Source organism: Arachis hypogaea, chromosome 11 (assembly GCF_003086295.3).
Source record: "Arachis hypogaea cultivar Tifrunner chromosome 11, arahy.Tifrunner.gnm2.J5K5, whole genome shotgun sequence".
Classification (NCBI taxonomy): domain Eukaryota; kingdom Viridiplantae; phylum Streptophyta; class Magnoliopsida; order Fabales; family Fabaceae; genus Arachis; species Arachis hypogaea.
In genome coordinates, this window is record NC_092046.1 from 20,977,620 (window position 1) to 21,001,642 (window position 24,023).

General features: G+C 38.8%; 1 non-coding gene across 1 annotated transcript; it reads left to right on the forward strand.

Annotated features, from left to right (window-relative positions):
• The first annotated feature begins 12,961 nt into the window (after positions 1 to 12,961).
• On the forward strand, positions 12,962 to 13,065 carry LOC112724936 (small nucleolar RNA R71). Its single transcript, XR_003164075.1, has one exon. It is a non-coding gene; the product is annotated as a small nucleolar RNA R71 (small nucleolar RNA).
• The last annotated feature ends 10,958 nt before the right edge of the window (positions 13,066 to 24,023 follow it).

Sequence of the window (24,023 nt, forward strand, 5' to 3'; positions counted from 1 at the left end):
CATTTTATAAAAGTTATAAAAAAATTAAATAAATAACATTTATAAAAAGTTGCCTAAAATTATTCACAGTTACAAATTTTAGAGGGAAACTTTTCATATTCCCACCAATTATTTTCCAATCAAATAACTTAGAAAAAAAAGAAAGAAAAGACACAATTGCTTCATCAGTTCATCACTTCCTTCATCACTTAGCTTCATCACACCATAACCCTAACATTTGAAACGAACCACACAGACGGCCACACATCCTCCACCGATCACGGCTCTCCTCCACAATGACCGTAGCTCTCAATCGCAGTGCTGTCCACTCCAAACGGCGACGGCGCGGTGCTCTCCTCTACGCACGTTGCTCCACGACTCCTCCTCTTCCTGTCTCGGCTCCACGTACAGGGTCTTCTTCGAGAAACTCCTCTCCTTCTCCCGCTTCCACTTCTTCCCCTGTCTCGCCTTCTCCTCTTCACAAGGTCTCACAATATTACACGCAGTTGTAACCCCCCTCCTCCTCCTCTGCTTATTGGTAAGAAAGCTTCTAAATTTTACTATGGAATAAAATTTCTGAATGCATTGATTGTGAATGAAGATTATGAATGTTCTGAATTTTAGTATGAAAATGGAATTTCTGAATGCATTGAATCTTAATTTTTAGGGCTTCTCAATAATTCTGATTTTAGGGGTTTTATTTCAATTTTTCTGAAGTTTTCATGGTTCTGATTGTTGCTTCTTAGGGTTTTCTGAATTTTTCTACATTTTGATTATGAATTCTGAATGCATTGAATCTTAATTTTTGGGGCTTCTTAATAATTCTGATTTTAGGGGTTTTATTTCAATTTTTTTGAAGTTTTCATGGTTATGATTTTTGCTTCTTAGGATTTTCTGAATTTTTTTGCATTTTGATTATGAATTTCTGAATGCATTGAATCTTAATTTCAAGCTGAAATGTTTGTTGCAACTCAAAATGGACTAAAAGGGAAAACACTTGATGTAGAAACACAAGCTGTTATTGTAAGTTACTCTATAATTTTCTTGTTTTAGTTGCTGTTTTATGGCTGTCATGGATGCTATTTTTTTGCCGTTTTATAGCTATCGTGATTGTTGTTATGGTATCTATTTTGTGGCTATTTTATGGCTGTTTCATGGCTGATTTAGTTGCTGTTTTATGGCTATTTTATGGCTATCATGGATTGTTATTTTAATTGCTATTTTATGGCTGTTTAATGGCTATCGTGGTTGTTATTTTAGTATCTACTTTATGGCTATTTTGTGGTTGTCATGGTTGCTGACTTGCTATTTTTTTTATGGCCGGATAAATTGCTGTTCTATGGCTATTTTATGCCTGTTTTACGGTTATCGTAGTTGTTGTTTTAGTGTCTACTTATGGCTATTTTATGGCTGTTATGGCTGCTATTTTATGGCTGTTTCATGGCTGTTTTATGGCTGATTTATATGCTGTTCTATGGTTATTTCATGCCTATTTTATGGCTATCATGGACTGCTATTTTATGGTAATTTCATGGCTATTTTATGGCTGATTTAATTGCTGTTCTATGACTATTTTATGCCTATTTTATGGATATCATGGACTGCTATTTTATGGCTCTTTTATGACTATTTTGGATTGCTGTCCCTATTAGTTATCAATAGGTTTTTGGATTCTTTCATTGAATTTTTATCACTAAAAATAGACATATCATATATTTGTGTGTATAGAATAAACTTGATGATCTCCAAGAAGTTGGAGAAACTCCTACTAATGCATTTCAAAAAATTTTTGGTAAAGAGAATCCAGGAAGAGTTCGATGTTATGGAAGAACTGTTACAAAAACTTCTCTTAAGAAAAATAAAGAAATAGATGAAATAAAAAAATAAAGTGAAGAGAAGGTAACAGCTTTAAAAACTGAATTAGACGACCATAAGCAACAACTGCAAGGATTGGAAGATATTGTGAAACTTATGTTGCAACAAACTTCTCCTGGTATGAATGTTGATGAAGCGCTTTCTCTCTTGCGATCTAAGCAATCGTCTGCAAATAGTGCACAAGATCTAAATTTAGTTCCTCGGCATTCTCCTCCATCGACTCATATACCAAATCATGATTCGGTATCTGTGTTAAATTGTTGTACCACTTGAGTATACATGTTATTGTATAGCTGATATTTTGACTATAATTTTTTTGTTCATTTAAATTTGACTGCAGCTTTCTTATTATTGGATGAAGTTTTCTGAAGACATAAAGGCAATTCTTGGTACAATGGTGAAGCACAAAGTCTTTTTGGTTTTAAGTGGACAACTTAATTCCTTTTTTGTTTAAGTTCATTAGCAGAAAAATATGTATTTTGCTTACTTAGGTTTATTATTTATTTGACTTGGTAACTTATTAGCAGGTATATATATTAATTGGTACTTGGAAGACCTTTCTATATATATATTTTATTATTAGCTTATTCAAATGCGGGTTTTATATATTCTTCAAATGTCATATAAATATAACAAAGGTAAAAAATATTATTTTAGATATTAAAAAAGAGAATCTAAGAAAAATTCAATAAGGTGTTGCTTTAGGTATTAAAAAAAGACAACTGCAAATAAACCTACATAAGTGTTGCATTAGGTCTATTAAAAAGGAAACTTAAAAAAATCTGGACAAGTGTTGCTTTAGGTATATGAAAAGGCAACTTAAAAAAACCTGGACAAGTGTTGCTTTAGGTATATGAAAAAATAACTAGAAAAAACTTGCACAAGTGTTGCTTTAGGTATATGAAAAAGCAACTTAAAAAACTCTGGAGAAGTGTTGCTTTATGTATTAGAAAATACAACTCGTAAAAAGTGTTGCCATAGCGTCTCATATAAAGCGTTGTGTTTGGGTGCTCTAAGGCAACCCTTTCGCGGAGTTGCTTTATTTGTAGAAAAGGCAACGTTTTTGAAGGTTGCCAAAAAAAGGGTTCCCTTTAATATACATAAGTGTTGCCTTAGACCAAAGGTAACGGCCGTATAGCCAACCCCTAAAAAGCATTGCTTTTTGTCGGAAAGTGTTGCCTTTTATCAAAGGAAACACTTAAAAGGCAACACTTTCTCTTATTATAAGCAACGTTTTTAAAGGGTTGCCTGAAGAGAGAGTAACTTTTGCGTGGTCTAGAATTCAGAATAAATTCCCGTTGTAAGTATAGCTTCTAAACCAACAAAAGTCCTTTCTTACAAATGTTTTGGTTGTCACAAGTAACAAACCCCTTAAAAATTGATAACCGAAGTATTCAAACCTTGGGTCGTCTTCTCAAGGAACTGCAGGGAGGTATGTTCTTATTATTGGTTATGAGTTTTGTAAATTGGGGTTTTAAAAGTAAGGAACAAATAATTTAAATGATAAATAAAATAAATAAAGAACTGTGAAATAAACTCTTGGCAGGGTATGAAAATTTGGAATTCCTATCCTAGTTATCCTTATCAATGGTGATGAGAATTGAGTTTTAATCTGACTTAGTTAGCCTTTACTAAAGCAAAGGAAGGTCAAGTGGGCCAATTAGTTTGATCCTCAGGTCCTAGTCAATTCCTAAGAAAGGACTAGAGTTATTGGAGTTTAATTCAATTGGTAAAAATAACAATTATCAGTCACGATGAGTTGACAACTCAAGAGTTACCAATTAATCAACCAAAGACATAAGGAAGAAAATATAAATTATTAATATAAATAAAGAAGAGCAGTCATAATTCTGAAATACCTCAAATTATATTAAATAGAAAAACAAATCTAAACATGAATGGTTCATAAGCCAATTTGGCAACGAAAGTAATTGAAGGAAAGCATTAAAGTATCTGAAAATAAAAGAGAAATATAAAGCAAAGGAATGTTGAACCTGATGAGGAGTTGGAATACTAAATTGAAATAATAAGAAATCCTAATCCTAAAACCTAAGAGAGAGGAGAGAACCTCTCTCTCTAAAAACTACATCTAAACTATGAAAAGTGAATAATTGGAGATCTCCCCCAATGGATGCATTCCCCCGCTTCATAACCTCTAATCTGCGCCTTCTGGACTTGGATCTGGGCCAAAAAAGGCTTCAGAAATCGCTGGGAGTATTTTCTGTAATTTCTAGTGCGTGGCGTCTGTCACGCGTCCGCGTGGGTCACGCGGTCGCGTCATCTGGAGTTTTCCTTGTCACGCGTTCGCTTAGGTCATGCGTCCGCGTCATCTGTGTTCTGCTCAAAGCGCGCGTCCGCGTCAGTCACGCATTCGCGTCGCTGTCTTTTCGCGCTAGGCATGCGGCCGCGTTGTCCATGCGTTCGCGTCGCTGCCAATTTCTTCAAAAACTCTATTTTGTGCTTTCCTTCCATTTTTGTATGTTTCCTTTCCATCTTTTAAGTCATTCCTGCCTTAGAAGATCTGAAACTACTTAAAAAATAAATCACGGCATCGAATGGTAATAAAAGGTAATTAAAATAAATAATTTCAAAGCATAGGAAACATGTAATTCACATATATCACATAATAAGGAAGGGAAAGTAAAACCATACAATTTACATGAATAAGTGGGTGAAGGGTTGAATAAATCTCTTGAATTGAGCACAATATATATCATAAAATATGGGTTTATCAACCTCCCCACACTTAAACAATAGCATGTCCTCATGCTAAGTCCAAGATAAAGAATAAGGTAAGGTTAAAGTGGTGGAATCTCATGCAATGCAATCTATCATAAATGCAAACTACCTAAATGAATCATGCAATTCTGATTGTTATACACTTGTATATAAAACTTACATGTAGTTAAATTAATTCACATTCTCAAGGAATCATATATGCATAGCCAACCTTAGATAATGTTAAAGCACTTTTATAATTGAAATGGGTAAAAATATTTTTCAAACTTGCAAGACAATTAACAATTCAAGCAGAGATATATGGTGATGAGCTATTGAACCCTCACTGGATTTTGTGTTTACTCTCTAGTCACTCAGTGTTTCTTGGGTTAATCACTCTATTCTTCTTTTTATCCTTACTTTCTATAATTTTGTTCTTCATCTAACCAATCAACAATTATAGAATACAGACATACAAAAATCATGAGGTCTTTTTCAAGGTTGTAATGGGGCCAAGGTAAAGGTAAGGGTATATGTATCAGGCTGAGTGAGCTAATAAGTGAATCCTTGAATAGTCTAAGATCTCACCTAACATACATATTTTTGTAATTCCAAGTTTCTTAACCTATTTGTCCAACTTTTCTCACTTTGTATTGCAATGCTCACGCATTAACTTAAATTTTATCCCATGTGCATTGATTCTTTTTATTTTGCAATTGGGGAATTTTTGTATCCCCTTATTTAAATACTGAAAACAAACTTCTTTTTTTTTTAATGCACATGGTAATTCAATTGTTTTGATTTCACATGAGCATGCTTTCCCAAATTTTTATTTTGAAATATCTTTATTCTTTTTAACTTTCCTACTTGTTTCTATCATCCATGTTCCCATAATGTTCCCCACACTTAAACAATACACAATTTCTATCTTAAGCTAACCAAGGATTCAACTTGGGATTTTTATTTTGTTTTTCTGCTTAAGGCTAGTAATGTGGTTTATAGAACAAGAGGGGATTAAAAAGCTCAAGGGGGCTAACAAGGGTGATGTAAAAGGTAGGCTAATTTGGGATAAGTGAGCAAATATTTCAAGCAATGGCCTCAATCATATCTTAGTATGTATCTATATTCTATATTGGACATATAGATTAAAACAAAGCAAAGAACATCATAATAAAAAGAGGGGCAAAACACACAGGAATAAAAATTATGGTTTGAATGTAACCATACAATTAAGCTCAAAACTCATAGGCTGTGTGTTCTTTAGCTCAAAAATCATATATTAGTTATACATGTCATGCAAGTAAAAATTAAGAGTTCCCATTATTCTCAATGTAAAATTTCTTGGGTGGCTTTAAAGTTTTAGTGTTCTTCCTTGATGAAATGTTGTTAACTAACTAGCATGTTATGTTCTATATACAAGTTGTGTGGATTGTTTTTGATTATGTTAAAGTCTCTAGTTTACTTCCTTTTTATTTTCAATTTAAATCAAACTATCATATGCTAAAAGGGTAAACTATACTAATTAATCCACATATTCTATAACTAATAAGTTAGAATTGCAACTAAACTAAATGGCTAAAATATGAACTAAGGTGCAAAATGCATAAATAAAAGTAAAAACACATGAAAAGAACAATGTATAAGTACTGAAAGATAAAAATAAAAATAAAGATAAAAATACAAAAAAATAACCAAAATAGTGGTTCACCAAAAAGATATGTGGTGCACGAAATTGTGATCTCTGGTAATGGCTCCAACAACTTGGTGCTCTAATCTCAATTCATAATTTGTCACAACTTCGATACAACTAACCAGCAAGTGCACTGGGTCCTCCAAGTAATAAACCTTACGTGAGTAAGGGTCGATCCCACGGAGATTGTTGGTATCAAGCAAGCTATGGTCATCTTGTAAATCTCAGTTAGGCGGATAATAATTGATTATGGAGTTTTCGAAAATAATACTAATTAAACAGAAAATAAAGATAGAAACACTTATGTAATTCATTGGTGAGAATTTCAGGTAAGCGTGTAGGGATGCTTTCGTTCCTCTGAATCTCTGCTTTCCCGCTGTCTTCATCCAATCAGTCTTACTCCTTTCCATGGCTGGCTTTATGCAAGGGCATCACCGTTGTCAATGGTTACATCCCCTCCTCTTGTGAAAATAGTCCAAATGCTCTGTCACAGCACGGCTAATCATCTGAGGTTCCCGATCATGATGGAATAGGATTCACCCTCCTTTTGCGTCTGTCAATACGCCTAGCAATCGCGAGTTTGAAGCTCGTCAAAGTCATTCAATCCCAGAATCCTACTCGGAATACCACAGACAAGGTTTAGACTTTCCGGATTCTCATGAATGCCGCCATCAATCTAGCTTACACCACGAAGATTCTGTTTAAGAGATCCAAGAGATAATCATTCAATCGAAGGTAGAACGGAAGTGGTTGTCATGCACGCGTTCATGGGGAATGATGATGATTGTCACGTTCATCACATTCAGGTTGAAGTGCGAATGAATATCTTAGAAGCGGAATAAGTTGAATTGAATAGAAAAACAGTAGTACTTTGCATTAATCTTTGAGGAACAGCAGAGCTCCACACCTTAATCTATGGAGTGTAGAAACTCTACCGTTGAAAATACATAAGTGATAATGGAGTTCATTGGTCTCGGCCCCAGAGGGGAACCGGAGTAACCAAGACTTCTATGATCCGAAGATAAAACTCAGGATGTCTAATACAATAGTAAAAAGTCCTATTTATAATAAACTAGCTACTAGGGTTTACAAAAGTAAGTAATTGATGCATAAATCCACTTCCGGGGCCCACTTGGTGTGTGCTTAGGCTGAGCTTGAATGTTACACGTGCAGAGGCTCTTTCTGGAGTTGAACGCCAGGTTGTAACATATTTCTGGCGTTCAACTCTGGTTTGTGACTTGTTTCTGGCGTTTAACTCCAGACAGCAGCATAGAAGTGATGTTCAACGCCCTTTTACGTCGTCTAAACTCGTTCAAAGTATAGAATATTATACATTGCTGGAAAGCCCTGGATGTCTACTTTCCAACGCAATTAGAAGTGCGCCGTTTTGAGTTCTATAGCTCCAGAAAATCCACTTTGAGTGCAGAGAGGTCAGAATCCAACAGCATCAGTAGTCTTTCTTCAACCTCTGAATCTGATTTTTGCTCAAGTCCCTCAATTTCAGCCAGAAAATACCTGAAATTATAGAAAAACACACAAACTCATAGTAAAGTCCAGAAATATGAATTTAACATAAAAACTAATGAAAACATCCCTAAAAGTAACTAGATTCTACTAAAAATATACTAAAAACAATGCCAAAAAGCGTATAAATTATCCGCTCATCACAACACCAAAATTAAATTGTTGCTTGTCCCCAAGCAACTGAAAATCAAATAGGATAAAAAGAAGAGAATATACTATAAATTCCAAACTATCAATGAAACATAGCTTCAATCAAATGAGCGGGACTTATAGCTTTTTGCCTCTTGAATAGTTTTGGCATCTCACTTTATCCATTGAAGTTCAGAATGATTGGCATCTATAGGAACTCAGAGTTCAGATAGTGTTATTGATTCTCCTAGTTCAGTATGATGATTCTTGAACACAGCTTCTTTATGAGTCTTGGCCGTGGCCCTAAGCACTTTGTTTTCCAGTATTACCACCGGACACATAAATGCCACAGACACATAATTGGGTGAACCTTTTCAGATTGTGACGCAGCTTTGCTAAAGTCCCCAATTAGAGGTGTCCAGGGTTCTTAAGCACACTCTTTTTTTGCTTTGGACCTTGACTTTAACCGCTCAGTCTCAAGTTTTCACTTGACACCTTCACGCCACAAGCACATGGTTAGGGACAGCTTGGTTTAGCCGCTTAGGCCAGGATTTTATTCCTTTAGGCCCTCCTATCCACTGATGCTCAAAGCCTTGGGATCCTTTTTATTTTCCCTTACCTTTTGGTTTTAAGGGTTATTGGCTTTTTGCTCTTGCCTCATGGTTTTAAGAGCTTTTGGCTTTTTTTGCTTGCTTTTTCTTTTTCTTTCTATATTTTTTTTTTCGCCTATTTTTTTTCTTTTTTTTTTTTCTGCAAGCTTTGTTCCTTGTTGCTTTTTCTTGCTTCAAGAATCATTTTTATGATTTTTCAGATTATCAAATAACATGTCTCCTTGTCATCATTCTTTCAAGAGCCAGCATATTTAACATTCTTAAACAACAACTTCAAAAGACATATGCACTGCGTCAAGCATTCATTCAGAAAACAAGAAGCATTATCACCACATCAATATAATTAAACTAAGTTCAAGGATAAATTCGAAACTCATGTACTTCTTGTTCTTTTGAATTAAAACATTTTTCATTTAAGAGAGATGATGGATTCATAGGACATTCATAACTTTAAGACAATGTTACTAAATACTAATGATCATGTAATGAAGACACAAACATAGATAAGCACTTAACATAGAGAAAACGAAAAACAGAAAGTGAGAACAAGGAATGAGTCCACCTTAGTGATGGTGGCATTTTCTTCTTGAGGAACCAATGATGTCCTTGAGCTCTTCTATGTCTCTTCCTTGTCTTTGTTGCTCCTCCCTCATTGCTTTTTGATCTTCTCTAATTTCATGAAGGATGATGGAGTGCTCTTGATGTTCCACCCTTAGTTGTCCCATGTTGGAACTTAATTCTCCTAGGGAGGTGTTGATTTGCTCCCAATAGTTTTGTGGAGGAAAATGCATTTGAGGCATCTCCAGGATCTCATGGTGATGAGCTTCCTGCGCCTCTTGAGCTCCATGAATGGGCTCTCTTGCTTGCTCCATCCTTTTCTTAGTGATGGGCTTCTCTTCCTCAATGGGAATGTCTCCTTCTATGAAAGCTCCAGCTGAGTAACATAGATGGCAAATAAGATGAGGAAAAGCTAGCCTTGCCATGGGGGAGGACTTTTCGGCTATTTTGTAGAGTTCAAGGGAGATGACTTCATGAACTTCTACTTCCTCTCCAATCATGATGCTATGGATCATGATGGCCCGATCCACAGTAACTTCAAATCGGTTGCAAGTGGGGATGATGGAGCGTTGGATGACCTCCAACCATCCTCTAGCCACAGGCTTAAGGTCCAGTCTTCTTAGTTGAACCGGCTTGCCTTTGGAGTCAATCTTCCATTGAGCTCCTTCCACACATATGTCCATGAGGACTTGGTCCAACCTTTGATTAAAGTTGACCCTTCTAGTGTAGGGGCGCTCATCTCCTTGCATCATAGTCAAGTTAAACGCCAACCTCACATTCTCCGGACTAAAATCTAAGTATTTCCCCCGAACCATTGTAACATAATTCTTTGGATTCGGGTTCTTACTTTGATCATGGTTCCTAGTGATCCATGCATTGGCATAGAACTCTTGAACCATTAGGATGCCGACTTGTTGGATGGGGTTTGTTAGAACTTTCCAACCTCTTCTTTGGATTTCATGTCGGATCTCCGGATACTCATTACTCTTGAGTTTGAAAGGGACCTCGGGGATCACCTTCTTCTTGGCCACAACATCATAGAAGTGGTCTTGATGAGCTTTGGAGATGAATCTTTCCATCTCCCATGACTCGGAGGTGGAAGCTTTTGCCTTCCCTTTCCCTTTTCTAGAGGATTCTCCGGTCTTAGGTTCCATCAATGGTAATGGAAAAACAAAAAGCTTATGCTTTTACCACACCAAACTTAGAATATTGCTCGCCCTCGAGCAAGAAAAGAAAGAATAGATGAAGAAGAAGAAGAAATTGAGGAGAGGGAGAGGGAGATGTGTTTCGGTCAAGAAGGGGAAGAAAGGGTTGTGTTGTGTGAATTTGAAGAAGAATAGAAGGCTATATATAGGGAAGGGAGGGGGGGTTAAGTTCGGCCATTTAGGGTGGGTTGGGTGGGAAATTGATTTTGAATTTTGAAGGTAGGTGGGGTTTATGAGGTAGGTTTATGGGGAAGAGTGGGTGGATGTGAGTGGTGAAGTGGTGATAGGGAAGAGAGATTGAGGTGATTGGTGAAGAGTTTTGGGGAAGAGTGTTCATGGGATTGTGTGAAAGAGGGGTGAGAAGAAGTGAGTGGAGGTAGGTGGGGATCATGTGGGGTCCACAGATCCTGAGGTGTTCAAGGATTTACAACATTGCACCAAATTAGGCATGCAAAATGCCCTTGCACACAATTCTGGGCATTCAGCGCCAGATTGGTGCTTGTTCTGGGCGTTGAACGCCCATTTGTGGCCCATTTCTTGCGTTGAACGCCAGAACCATGCTTGTTCTAGGCGTTGAACGCCCATTTGTTGCCCATTTCTGGTGTTGAACGCCAGAACCATGCTTGTTCTAGGCGTTTAGCGCCAGCTCTTCTCCAGGGTGCATTTCTGGCGTTTAAACGCCCAGATGCTGCCCATTTCTGGCGTTCAGTGCCAGAACCATGCTCTGTTCTGGCGTTGAACGCCCAAAACATGCTTCTTACTGGCGTTTAAACGCCAGTAAGGTCTTCCTCCAGGGTGTGATTTTTCTTCTGCTGTTTTTGATTCCGTTTTCATATTTTATATTTATTTTGTGACTCCACATGATCATGAACCTAATAAAACATGAAAAACAATGAAAATTAGATAAATAAACATTGGGTTGCCTCCCAACAAGCGCTTCTTTAATGTCAATAGCTTGACAGTGGGCTCTCATGGAGCCTCACAGATGTGCAGAGCTTTGTTGAGACCTCCTAACACCAAACTTAGAGTTTGGATATGGGGGTTTGACACCAAACTTAGAGTTTGGTTGTGGCCTCCCAACACCAAACTTAGAGTTTGACTGTAGAGGTTTTGTTTGACTCTGCTTTGAGAGAAGCTCTTTATGCTTCCTCTCCATGGATGCAGAGAAAGATCCTTGAGTTGTAAACACAAGGTTGTCCTCATTTATTTGAAGGATCAATTCTCCTCTGTCCACATCAATCACAGCTCTTGCTGTGGCTAGGAAGGGTCTTCCAAGGATGATGAATTCATCCTCATCCTTCCCAGTATCTAGGACTATGAAATCAGCAGGGATGTAAAGGCCTTCAACCTTTACTAACACGTCCTCTACTTGTCCATAAGCCTGTTTTCTTGAATTGTCTGCCATCTCTAATGAGATTTTAGTGGCTTGCACCCCAAAGATTCCCAGTTTCTCTATTACAGAGAGGGGCATGAGGTTTATCCCTGACCCAAGGTCACATAGAGCCTTAAAGATCATGGTGCCTATGGTACAAGGTATTATGAACTTTCCAGGATCCTGTTTCTTCTGAGGCAATCTCAGTTGATCCAGATCACTTAGTTCATTGGTGAACAAGGGAGGTTCATCTTCCCAAGTTTCAATGCCAAATAATTTGGCATTCAGCTTCATGATTGCACCAAGGTACTTGGTGACTTGCTCCTCAGTGACATCCTCATTCTCTTCAGAAGAGGAATACTCATCAGAGCTCATGAATGGCATGAGGAGGTTTAATGGAATCTCTATGGTCTCTAGTTGAGCCTCAGATTCTTTTGGTTCCTCAGAGGGAAACTCCTTATTGATCACTGGACGTCCCAGGAGGTCTTCCTTACTGGGATTCACGTCCTCTCCTTCCTTTACAGGTTCGGCCATGGTGATCAATTCAATGACCTTGCACTCTCCTTTTGGATTTTCTTCTGTATTACTTGGGAGAGTACTAGGAGGGATTTCAGTGATTCTTTTACTCAGCTGGCCCAATTGTGCTTCCAAATTTCTAATGGAGGATCTTGTTTCATTCATGAAACTCACAGTGGCCTTAGATAGATCAGAGACTAAGTTTGCTAGATTAGAAGTATTTTGTTTAGAGTTCTCTGTCAGTTGCTGAGCGGATGATGGAAAAGGTTTACTATTGTTAAACCTGTATCTTCCACCATTATTAAAGCCTTGTTGAGGCTTTTGTTGATCCTTCCATGAGAGATTTGGATGATTTCTCCATGATGGATTATAGGTATTTCCATAAGGTTCACCTAAGTAATTTACCTCTGCTATTGCAGGGTTCTCAGGATCATAAGCTTCTTCTTCAGAAGATGCCTCTTGAGTACTGTTAGATGCAGCTTGCATTCCATTCAGACTCTGAGAAATCATATTGACTTGCTGAGTCAATATTTTGTTCTGAGCTAATATGGCATTCAGAGTATCAATTTCAAGAACTCCCTTCTTCATAGGTGTCCCATTATTCACAGGATTCCTCTCAGAAGTATACATGAACTGGTTATTAGCAACCATGTCAATGAGTTCTTGAGCTTCTGCAGGCGTTTTCTTTAGGTGAATGGATCCACCTGCAGAAGTATCCAATGACATCTTTGATAGCTCAGATAAACCATCATAGAATATATCCAGGATGGTCCATTCTGAAAGCATGCCAGAAGGACACTTTTTGGTCAGCTGCTTGTATCTTTTCCAAGCTTCATAGAGGGATTCACCATCTTTTTGTTTGAAGGTTTGAACATCCACTCTAAGCTTGCTCAGCTTTTGAGGAGGAAAGAACTTGGCTAAGAAAGCAGTGACCAGCTTATCCCAAGAGTTCAGACTATCCTTAGGTTGAGAATCCAACCAGATTCTAGCTCTATCTCTTACAGAAAATGGGAAAAACATGAGCCTGTAGACTTCAGGATCTACTCCATTAGTCTTAACAGTATCACATATCTGCAAGAATTCAGTTAAGAACTGAAAAGGATCTTCGGATGGAAGTCCATGAAACTTGCAGTTCTGCTGCATCAGAGAAACTAGCTGAGGTTTCAGCTCAAAGTTGTTTGCTCCAATGGCAGGAATGGAGATGCTTCTTCCATGTAAATTGGAATTAGGTGCAGTAAAGTCACCAAGCATTCTCCTTGCATTATGATATGCGAAATTGTTACTCGGGTTGTGAATTATTGTTCGAAATTGATTCCCTGGCGATGGCACCAAAAACGGATGCACAGAACCATGGTCTAAACATATCTTCACAACTTCGCATAACTAACCAGCAAGTGCACTGGGTCGTCCAAGTAATAAACCTTACGTGAGTAAGGGTCGATCCCACGGAGATTGTTGGTATGAAGCAAGCTATGGTCACCTTGTAAATCTCAGTCAGGCGGATATAAATTGGTTATGGAGTTTTCGAAATTAAATAATAAGTAAACATAAAATAAGGATAGAAACACTTATGTAATTCATTGGTGAGAATTTCAGATAAGCGTATAGAGATGCTTTCGTCCCTCTGAATCTCTGCTTTCTTGCTGTCTTCACCCAATCAGTCTTACTCCTTTCCATGGCTGGCTTTATGTAAGGGCATTACCGTTGTCAATGGCTACATCCCATCCTCTTGTGAAAATGGTCCAAATGCTCTGTCACAGCACGGCTAATCATCTGAGGTTCTCGATCATGCTGGAATAGGATTCACCCTCCTTTTGCGTCTGTCACTACGCCCAGCACTCGCGAGTTTGAAGCTCGTCACAGTCATTCAATCCTTGAATCCTACTCGGAATACCACAGACAAGGTTTAGACTTTCCGGATTCTCATGAATGCCGCCATCAATCTAGCTTACACCACGAAGATTATGATTAAGAGATCTAAGAGATACTCATTCAATCTAAAGTAGAACGGAAGTGGTTGTCAGGCACGCGTTCATAAGGAATGATGATGATTGTCACGTTCATCACATTCAGGTTGAAGTACGAATGAATATCTTAGAAGCGGAACAAGTTGAATTGAATAGAAAAACAGTAGTACTTTGCATTAATCTTTGAGGAACAGCAGAGCTCCACACCTTAATATATGGAGTGTAGAAACTCTACCATTGAAAATACATAAGTGATAATGGAGTTCATTGGTCTCGGCCCCAGAGGGGAACCGGAGTAACCAAGACTTGATCACAGGATCAAAAATACAATCCAGGATGTCTAATACAATAGTAAAAGGTCCTATTTATAATAAACTAGCTACTAGGGTTTACAGAAGTAAATAATTGATGCATAAATCCACTTCCGGGGCCCGCTTGGTGTGTGCTTGGGCTGAGCTTGAAGTCTACACGTGGAGAGGTCATTCTTGGAGTTGAACGCCAGCTTTTGTGCCAGTTTGGGCGTTGAACTCCACTTTGCAACTTGTTTCTGGCGCTGGATGCCAGAATTGGGCAGAGAGCTGGCGTTGAACGCCAGTTTGCGTCGTCTAAACTCAGGCAAAGTATGGACTATTATATATTGCTGGAAAGCCCTGGATGTCTACTTTCCCATGCAATTGAAAGCGCGCCATTTTGAGTTCTTTAGCTCCAGAAAATCTATTTTGAGTGCAGGGAGGTCAGAATCCAACAGCATCAGCAGTCCTTCTTCAACCTCTGAATCTGATTTTTGCTCAAGTCCCTCAATTTCAGCCAGAAAATACCTGAAATCACAGAAAAACACACAAACTCATAGTAAAGTCCAGAAATGTGAATTTAACATAAAAACTAATGAAAACATCCCTAAAAGTAACTAGATTCTACTAAAAACATACTAAAAATAATGCCAAAAAGCGTATAAATTATCTACTCATCGCAACACCAAACTTAAATTGTTGCTTGTCCCCAAGCAACTGAAAATCAAATAGGATAAAAAGAAGAGAATATACTATAAATTCCAAACTATCAATGAAACATAGCTTCAATCAGATGAGCGGAACTTGTAGCTTTTTGCCTCTTGAATAGTTTTGGCATCTCACTTTATCCATTGAGGTTCAGAATGATTGGCATCTATAGGAACTCAGAGTTCAAATAGTGTTATTGATTCTCCTAGTTCAGTATGATGATTCTTGAACACAGCTTCTTTATGAGTCTTGGCCGTGGCCCTAAGCACTTTGTTTTCCAGTATTACCACCGGATACATAAATGCCACAGACACATAATTGGGTGAACCTTTTCAGATTGTGACTCAGCTTTGCTAAAGTCCCCAATTAGAGGTGTCCAGGGTTCTTAAGCACACTCTCTTTTTTTTGCTTTGGACCTTGACTTTAACCGCTCAGTCTCAAGTTTTCACTTGACACCTTCACGCCACAAGCACATGGTTAGGGACAGCTTGGTTTAGCCGCTTAGGCCAGGATTTTATTCCTTTAGGCCCTCCTATCCACTAATGCTCAAAGCCTTGGGATCCTTTTTATTTACCCTTGCCTTTTGGTTTTAAGGGTTATTGGCTTTTTGCTCTTGCCTCTTGGTTTTAAGAGCTTTTGGCTTTTTCTGCTTGCTTTTTCTTTTTCTTTCTATTTTTTTTTCTGCAAGCTTTGTTCTTTACTGCTTTTTCTTGCTTCAAGAATCATTTTTATGATTTTTCAGATTATCAAATAACATGTCTCCTTGTCATCATTCTTTCAAGAGCCAACATATTTAACATTCTTAAACAACAACTTCAAAAGACATATGCACTGTTCAAGCATTCATTCAGAAAACAAGAAGCATTATCACCACATCAATATAATTAAACTAAGTTCAAGGATAAATTCGAAACTCATGTACTTCTTGTTCTTTTGAATTAAAACATTTTTCATTTAAGAGAGATGATGGATTCATGGGACATTCATAACTTTAAGACAATGTTACTAAATACTAATGATCATGTAATGAAGACACAAACATAGATAAGCACTTAACATAGAAAACGAAAAACAAAGAAAGTAAGAACAAGGAATGAGTCCACCTTAGTGATGGGTGCGTTTCTTTCTTGAGGAACCAATAATGTCCTTGAGCTCTTCTATGTCTCTTCCTTGTCTTTGTTGCTCCTCCCTCATTGCTTTTTGATCTTCTCTAATTTCATGAAGGATGATGGAGTGTTCTTGATGTTCCACCCTTAATTGTCCCATGTTGGAACTTAATTCTCCTAGGGAGGTGTTGATTTGCTCCCAAAAATTCTGTGGAGGCAAGTGCATCCCTTGATGTATCTCAGGGATTTCTTGATGATGAGCTTCTTCATGTGCCTGTTGAGATTCATGAATGTGCTCTCTTGTTTGCTCCATCCTTTTCTTAGTGATGGGCTTATGAGATGAATCTTTCCATCTCCCATGGCTCAGAGGTGGAAGCATTTGTCTTCCCTTTCCTCTTTCTTGAGGTTTCTCTGGCCTTAGGTGCCATTAATGGTAATGGAAAAACAAAAAGCTTATGCTTTTACCACACCAAACTTAGAATATTGCTCGCCCTCGAGCAAGAGAAGAAAGAATAGATGAGGAAGAAGAAGATATGGAGGAGATATAGGGATGTATGGATGTGAGTGGTGAATGGAAAACAGAAGGGATGACTATGAATGGAGAGAGAGAGGGTGAGGTGGGTGGAGATTCTGTAAGATTCACAGATCCTGAGATGATCCTGTGGGGTCCACAGATCCAGAGATGATCCTGTGGGGTCCACAGATCCTGAGGTGTTCAAGGAATTACAACCTTGCACCAAATTAGGCATGTAAAATGCCCTTGCACACAACTCTGGGCGTTCAGCGCCAGGTTGGTGCCCATTTTGGGCGTTCAACGCCCATTTGTTGCCCATTTCTTGCGTTGAACGCCAGAACCATGCTTGTTCTGGGCGTTCAGCGCCAGCTCTTCTCCAGGGTGCAATTCTGGCATTCAGCGCCCAGATGCTGCCCATTTTGGGCGTTCAGCGCCCAGATACTGCCCATTTTGGGCGTTCAGCGCCAGAACCATGCTCTGTTCTGGCGTTGAACGCCAGACTGGTGCTTCCTCCAGGGTGTGATTTTTCTTCCGCTGTTTTTGATTCTGTTTCTAAATTTTTCGTTTATTTTGTGACTCCACATGATCATGAACCTAAGAAAACATGAAAAAAAAAACAAAATTAGATAAATAAACATTGGGTTGCCTCCCAACAAGCGCTTCTTTAATGTCAATAGCTTGACAGTGGGCTCTCATGGAGCCTCACAGATGTCCAGAGCTTTGTTGAGACCTCCCAATACCAAACTTAGAGTTTGGTTGTGGCCTTCCAACACCAAACTTAGAGTTTGACTGTGGGGGCTTTGGTTGACTCTGCTTCGAGAGAAGCTTTTTCTGCTTCCTCTCCATGGATGCAGAGAGAGATCCTTGAGTTGTAAACACAAGGTTGTCCTCATTTATTTGAAGGATCAATTCTCCTCTGTCCACATCAATCACAGCTCTTGCTGTGGCTAGGAAAGGTCTTCCTAGGATGATGGATTCATCCTCTTCCTTTCCAGTATCCAAGACTATGAAATCAGTAGGGATGTAAAGGCCTTCAACCTTCACTAACACGTCCTCTACTTGTCCATAAGCCTGTTTTCTTGAATTGTCTGCCATCTCTAATGAGATTTTAGCAGCTTCCACCCCATAGATTCCCAGTTTCTCTATTACAGAGAGGGGCATGAGGTTTATCCCTGAACCAAGGTCACACAGAGCCTTAAAGATCATGGTGCCTATGGTACAAGGTATTATGAACTTTCCAGGATCCTGTCTCTTCTGAGGCAATGTCAGTTGATCCAGATCACTTAGTTTATTGGTGAACAAGGGAAGTTCATCTTCCCAAGTCTCAATACCAAATAATTTGGCATTTAGCTTCATGATTGCACCAAGGAACTTGGCAGCTTGCTCTTCAGTAACATCCTCATTTTCTTCAGAAGAGGAATACTCATCAGAGCTCATGAATGGCATAAGGAGGTTCAATGGAATCTCTATGGTCTCTAGATGAGTTTTAGATTTCTTAGGTTCCTCAGAAGGAAGCTCCTTATTGATCACTGGACGTCCCAGGAGGTCTTCCTCCTTGGGATTCACGTCCTTCTCCTCTCTTGTGGGTTCGGCCATGGTAATTAATTCAATGGCCTTGCACTCTCCTTTTGGATTCTCTTCTGTATTGCTTGGGAGAGTACTAGGAGGGATTTCAGTGATCCTTTTACTCAGCTGGCCCACTTGTGCTTCCAAATTTCTAATGGAAGACCTTGTTTCATTCATGAAACTCACAGTGGCCTTAGATAGATCAGAGACTAAATTTGCTAAGCTAGATGGATTCTGCTCAGAATTCTCTGTCTGTTGCTGAGTGGATGATGGAAAAGGCTTGCTATTGCTAAACCTGTTTCTTCCACCATTATTAAAGCCTTGTTGAGGCTTTTGATCCTTCCATGAGAGATTTGGGTGATTTCTCCATGATGGATTGTAGGTGTTTCCATATGGTTCACCCATGTATTTTAACTCTGCTATTGCAGGGTTCTCAGGATCATAAGCTTCTTCCTCAGAAGATGCCTCTTGAGTACTGTTGGATGCAGCTTGCATTCCATTCAGACTCTGAGAAATCATATTGACTTGCTGAGTCAATATTTTATTCTGAGCCAATATGGCATTCAGAGTATCAATTTCAAGAACTCCCTTCTTCATAGGCGTCCCATTATTCATAGGATTCCTCTCAGAAGTGTACATGAACTGTTTATTAGCAACCATGTCAATGAGTTCTTGAGCTTCTGCAGGCGTTTTCTTTAGGTGAATGGATCCACCTGCAGAAGTATCCAATGACATCTTTGATAGCTGATGAGCGGATATTTTATACGCTTTTTGGGGATAATTTCATATAGTTTTGAGTATGTTTTAGTTAGTTTTTAGTCTATTTCTAGTAGTTTTTAGGAAAAATTCATATTTCTGGACTTTACTATGAGTTGTGTGTTTTTCTGTAATTTCAGGTATTTTTCTGGCTGAAATTGAAGGAGCTAAGCAAAAATCTGATTCAGGCTGAAAAAGGACTGCTGATGCTGTTAGATTCTGACCTCCCTGCACTCAAATTAGATTTTCTGGAGCTACAGAACTCGAAATGGCACGCTTCAAATTGCATTGGAAAGTAGACATCCAGGGCTTTCCAGCGATATATAATAGTCCATACTTTGCACAAGGATAGATGACGTAAACTGGCGTTCAACGCCAGTCCTCTGCCCAATTCTGGCGTTCAGCGCCAGAAAAGGATAAAAAACTGGAGTTGAACGCCCAAACTGGCACAAAAACTGGCGTTCAACTCCACAATTGGCCTCTGCACGTGAATTGCTTAAAGTCTCAGCCCCAGCACACACCAAGTGGGCCCCAGCACACCAAGTGGGCCCCAGAAGTGGATCTCTGCATCATCCATCATAGTCCACTCATATTTTGTAACCCTAGGCTACTAGTTTAGTATTTAAACAACTTTTAGAGACTTATTCTGTATCTCATGACATTTCAGATCTAAACTTTGTATTCTCTGATGGCATGAGTCTCTAAACCCCATTGTTGGGGGTGAGGAGCTCTGCTGTGTCTCGATGAATTAATGCAAGTATTTCTGTTTTCTATTCAAACACGCTTGTTCCTATCTAAGATGTTCATTTGCGCTTAACTGTGATGAAGGCGATGATCAGTGACATTCATCACCTTCCTCAAACCATGAACGTGTGCCTGACAACCACCTCCGTTCTACATCCGATTGAATGAGTATCTCTGAGATCTCTTAATCAGAATCTCCGTGGTATAAGCTAGAACTGATGGCGGCATTCATGAGAATCCGGAAAGTCTAAACCTTGTCTGTGGTATTCCGAGTAGGATTCAAGGATTGAATGACTGTGACGAGCTTCAAACTCTTGAAGGCTGGGCGTTAGTGACAGACGCAAAAGGATAGTAAATCCTATTCCAACCGGATCGAGAACCAACCAGTGATTAGCCGTGCTGTGACAGAGCGCGTGAGCGTAGTTTTCACTGGAAGGATGGAAGGTAGCCATTGACAACGGTGATCCACCAACACACAGCTTGCCATAGGAGGACGTGCGTGCATGAATCAGAAGACAGAGGAAAGCAGAGATTCAGAAGACAAAGCATCTCCAAAACTCCAACATATTCTCCATTACTGCACAACAAGTAACTTTTAATTTATGCTCTACTGGTTACTCACAATTCAATTGATAAACATAATTGACTTCCTGACTAAGATCTACAAGATAACCATAGATTGCTTCAAACCAACAATCTCCGTGGGATTCGACCCTTACTCACATAAGGTATTACTTGGACGACCCAGTGCACTTGCTGGTTAGTGGTACGAGTTGTGAAAAGTGTGATTCGCAATTTGTGCTACCAAGTTTTTGGCACCGTTGCCGGGGATTGTTCGTGTTTGAACAACTGACGGATTATTTTGTTGCTTAGATTAGGAAAAATTTTCTCTTTTTTTTGTTTAGAGTCTTTTATTATTTATCCCTTGTTAAAACACTTTAAATTTATAGCTCAGTTATTTAGAACGTGGTGTTTATGTTCATGATAATTGGCTATCATATTTTTTAAAAAAAAAAACCTTTTTCAAAAATAATTTTTCTATTAAATCCTGTGCCAAACTTTAAGTTTGGTGTTTTCAAAAATAATCTTTCTTAAAATTTTTGAAGGTCCCATAACTCATTTGGCTAGAACATTAATTTGATTGGGTTAGACTCTTTTATACTCTTTTCAAAACCTTCTTTTTCAAAAATATTTTTTTTCTATTAAATCTTGTGCCAAACTTTAAGTTTGGTGTTTTCTTGTTGATTCCCCTTTGATTTTCGAAAATTTTGGTTTGGTTTTCTAAAAATTTTAAGTTTGGTGTTCTTCCTTCATGTTCTTGTGTTCTTGTGAGTCTTCAAAGTGTTCTTGAGTTTTCCTTGTGTCTTGATCTTAAAATTTTTAAGTTTGGGGTTCCTTGGTGTTTTCCCTCCAAATTTTTCGAAAACAAGGAGCATTAGATCTAAAAATTTTAAATCTTGTACTATCTTATTATTTTTCTCTCTCCTCACTAAATTCAAAAATATCTTTTCAAAATATCTCTTCTAACTTCCTAACCTCTTATCTTTTCAAAATTTGTTTCAACTAACTAACTAACTTTTTGTTTGTTTCTTAACTTTTTCAAAACTACCTAACTAACTCTCTCTCTCTAATTTTCGAAAATATCCTCCCTCTTTTTCAAAAATTTCTGTTTTTTTTTTAACTAATTAATTTTAATTTTTTTTACGAAAAAAAAAATTTCAAAATTCAAATTCTTTTTAGTTATTTTATTTTATTTAAGTATTTACTTCTTATAAAATAAAATAAATAAAAAGGTAAATCAGTCCAAGTTATATCCATAGAGATCCATCATGGACATAAGTGGAAATAAACAGTCCAGGAGGACTCTGGGGTCATATTCTAACCCCTCTACTGCTTCATATGGGAGTAGCATATGCATACCCTCCATTGGAGTTAGTAGCTTTGAGTTGAATCCTCAGCTCATTATCATCGTGCAGCAAAGTTGCCAGTATTCCGGTCTTCCACAGGAAGAACCTACAGAGTTTCTGGCACAGTTTCTACAGATTGCTGACACAGTACATGATAAGGAAATAGATCAGGATGTCTACAGACTATTACTGTTTCCATTTGCTGTAAAAGATCAAGCTAAGAGGTGGTTAAATAACCAACCTAAGGCCAGCATAAGAACATGGAAACAGCTGACTGAAAAATTCCTAAATCAATATTTCCCTCCAAAAAGGATGACACAGCTAAGGCTGGACATCCAAGGCTTTAAACAAGGAGATAATGAATCTCTTTATGATGCCTGGGAGAGATACAGAGAGATGCTACGAAAATGCCCCTCTGAAATGTTTTCAGAGTGGGTTCAGTTAGACATCTTCTACTATGGGCTTGCAGAAGGAGCTCAGATGTCTTTAGATTACTCAGCTAGTGGATCTATCCATATGAGAAAGACAATCGAAGAGGCTCAAGAGCTCATTGATACAGTTGCCAGGAATCAGCATCTGTATCTAAGCAGCAACCCTTCCATGAATGAAGAGGTTAAAACAGTAACTGCTGAATTCAGTACTGTAAAACAAGCTGCTGAATTCAATCAGCAATTAGATTTTCTAACAAAGCAGCTAGCTGAATTCAAAGACAGGTTACAGGAGACAAGGATAGCTAATATACATATGGAAGAACAGTTTAAGCAAACAAAGCAGCAGCTATCAAAGCAAATAGCAGAAGAATGCCAAGCAGTTCAATTAAGAAGTGGGAAAACATTAAATACCCCACCTCAAGGCATCAAAAATTCAAGAAATGAGCGACCCACCAAAGATTCCCTTGAGGACAGTAAGAGCCCAGGGAAAAATAATTCTGGCACTAAAACGCCAGAAAATGGGTGGAAGGCTGGCGCTGAACGCCCAGACCATGCCCAAAACTGGCGTTCAGCGCCAGAAACAAGGCAGGATTGGCGTTCAACGCCAGAAACAGGCAAGAATCTGGCGTTGAACGCCCAACAGGGGCACATTTCTGGCGTTCAGGCGCCAGGAACAGACAGTGAGCTGGCGTCTATCGTCACTCCAGCTTCTGACTCTGTCATTCAATTGCCAGTGAGGGATCAGACACACACAAGTGCTAACAACAACCCCTCTAAAAAGGCTTCTTTAACCACTAAGGTTGAGGAATATAAAGCCAAGATACCTTATCCTCAAAAACTCCGGAAAGAGGAGCAGGATAAGCAATTTGCTCGCTTTGCAGATTATTTAAGGACTCTTGAAATAAAGATTCCATTTGCAGAGGCACTTGAGCAAATACCTTCTTATGCCAAGTTCATGAAAGAGATCTTGAGTCATAAAAAGGAGTGGAGAGAAACAGAAAGAGTTCTCCTCACTGAAGAATGCAGTGCAGTCATTCTGAAAAGCTTTCCTGAAAAGCTTAAAGACCCTGGGAGTTTTCTGATACCATGCATATTGGAAGGTGATTGCACCAAGACAGCCTTATGCGATCTTGGGGCAAGCATCAACCTCATACCTGCATCCACTATCAGGAAGCTTGGCTTAACTGAAGAAGTTAAACCAACCCGGATATGTCTCCAACTTGCTGATGGTTCCACTAAATACCCATCAGGCGTGATTGAGGACATGATTGTCAGAGTTGGGCCATTCGCCTTTCCCACTGACTTTGTTGTGCTGGAAATGGAGGAGCACAAGAGTGCCACTCTCATTCTAGGAAGACCCTTCCTAGCAACTGGACGATCCCTCATTGACGTCCAACAGGGGGAAATAACCCTGAGAGTCAACGATGACGAGTTCAAGTTGAACGCTGTCAAAGCCATGCAGCATCCAGACACATCAACAGACTGCATGAAAGTTGACCTTATTGACTCTTTGGTAGAAGAGATCAACATGGCTGAGAGTCTCGAATCAGAGTTGGAAGACATCTTTAAAGATGTTCAGCCTGATTTGGAGGATTCAGGGGACATGAAAGAGCCTCTGAACTTTCTTCTGAAAGAGGAAAAACCTCCTAAACCAGAGCTCAAGCCACTGCCACCATCCTTGAAATATGCATTTCTAGGAGAAGGTGACACCTTTCCAGTGATCATAAGCTCTGCTTTAAATTCACAGGAAGAGGAAGCACTTATTCAAGTGCTAAGGACACACAAGACAGCTCTTGGGTGGTCCATAGGTGACCTTAAGGGCATAAGCCCAGCTAGATGCATGCACAAAATCCTACT